Here is a 2,530-nt window from a genome sequence, read left to right on the forward strand (position 1 = left end):
CATTAATTTTTTATGAGTATTTTTGATGTTCAAATTGTTATGACATTGCATATTCACTAGGTAGTAAAATAATGATTTCTCCTCAAATTGATATTATGTTATTAATTTATTATTATAAAATGAATAATCGTAGATAGTCGAAATCTTCACCAAATGTTTTTATGATCATTTTATGATAAAATTTTCAAAATGCTCTTTTTGAGTCATTTGAAATTTTTTATTTTTTAAATGTAATACAAGACCCTACAATCTGCATACATTTTTCAGAACTAAAATAAGAAATTATTTATTTTTATAAGCAATTAAAGCTCAAATTTTCTAAAATTCGTATAATTTGCTGTTAAAATTTTATAAAAGAAAATTGTTTCTTTATATTTCAAATGTCAAATATTTAATGTAAAGGCTTTAATACCAAGTTTCTTATAAGTAATTCAAACTGAAACCAAAAAACCTAAATATAGTTTTTTTTTTATAAAAATAATCTGGAACAAATTTGGATGAAATGATATGCTTAATCTATGAATATATAACAATATTCATTATTTTGTTTTAATTCAAGCACTCGAATATACGAGTTATTAAAACTTTTACGTAGGTATATTATGAGAAATATTATCAAAGTATAAGTAGATTGGTTTTAAGATAGTTCTTATATTTATATCATAGTTTATGATACGGTCACGTACACAAAAATAAATTGGGATGGGGTGAGGGAAGTTCAAATTTTTTTTTAATAATCAATGTATATTTTTTTCGGTTGGTGAGGGAGGAGAGGTAGAACTTCCCAAATCCCTCTCCTATATATGATGTGTTTGAACCTATTCATACTGTGTTACGGATTATTGTAATGTAGTATTGACACAAAAGTTAATAACAATAATAGAATATTGCATAAATATAAACTATTACAAAAATTAAATATTTATAATAATATTTATAAATGCAATGTTTTTAACGAAAATCATATTAACCTACAGTAAACTGTACCTATACCTACTAATAGTAAAATATATTACTTTAATAGCAATATCAAAAAGTGTATCATGGTAGGTATATATACTTAATGATATATGCTGACAGAACGTCTTCACTTAGAACCGTTTTTCATGTACAATGATGTATCATTGCATTCAAATTTAATACATTCATTACAGTGACTCACACGTCAACAAATGCACAGCAAAGCGGTAGTACGGTAGCTACTTGCCACATTTTTTTTTTTATTATTTATAGTTATATTAAGTACAATAATATATTATACGATTTTAACTACAAGTTAATTTGATTGAAATATTTTTAGTCGATCAATTTTTTTTTTATTTTCTAAATTATTTTAATACAATGTTATGCTTATGGCTGTATTTCGTATATACATTTAAAAGGTCTTACAACATTTGTAAATAATTGGAAAAAAAATAAAACTTTTATACCTAGTTCTATATATGTGTAATAAACAATATGTATCACATAGGTTTAGTCAATAGATATACTATATACCAATATTCAGATATTCTAAAATATTATAATATTTATTGCAGGATCTTTATATTTATAATTTTTCACTATATTCTATTCTATACAGTATACCAGTAAACGAGAAGTAACGCAATAATAATAAGAGCAGAAAACTATTGTTAATAACAGTTTTTCTGTTTAACTTATCAAAACTCATTCAACTTTCTCTTAATTATTGTATGTCATGTAGAAAACTATTTTAATATTTTTAATATAAACAGACGTCGAAATTAGTTGGTGAATTCGGTATTTGCAGTTGACAATTTTTGTTCAAGTATAGTTGAACATTATTCTGGTAGATTCTGTACAGCGTAGACTTTATACTTTACAGCTATAATAGTATAATATATGTATATGTAAATGTATATCAAATCGCTTTTATCAATATTTATGACCGGGGATGATTTTATTATATCTTTTTTTTCTCCAAAGGACATGTCTCGGTTCGCGCTTGCTTAGTCACACTGCACATTGATTTTTGTAGCGTAGCTATCGGCCGCGCGGAGTTAAAACTACGAATCATATATATATATATATATATATATATGTACGCACATACACATCCACACCCAAATAATATACATGTATATACACATGTAATAAACTATATATATATATATTATTACTATGTATATTGAGCGTTTGTCCCTTTTATCGTTTAACCTATCGCCGTCGTCGGACGCTCATATATTAACAAGATATCGTTCGATATAATATTATAATATTATTATTATTATTATTATTACTGTTGTCGTCACCGTCATTATTAAAATTATTATTATTATTATTATAATTTAATGACGCGATCGTCTCGCGGTCGCGGGTGTACAAACGATTTTATTTTTGTTGGACGCGTAATTTTTAAATTTCCGTTCGGCGAGGTCTAGACGCGCAACTATATAGCGGTGGCGGTGGCTGTTTGACAATCATCATCGCGGGGACGACGACGTGGAAAGGGGGTTGCCATGGATACCGGGGAGTGTGCAAAGGGCGTTAAAAAAAAGGAAACTGTCAG

The sequence above is a fragment of the Rhopalosiphum padi genome, chromosome 3 (genome assembly GCF_020882245.1).
Source record: "Rhopalosiphum padi isolate XX-2018 chromosome 3, ASM2088224v1, whole genome shotgun sequence".
Lineage (NCBI taxonomy): Eukaryota > Metazoa > Arthropoda > Insecta > Hemiptera > Aphididae > Rhopalosiphum > Rhopalosiphum padi.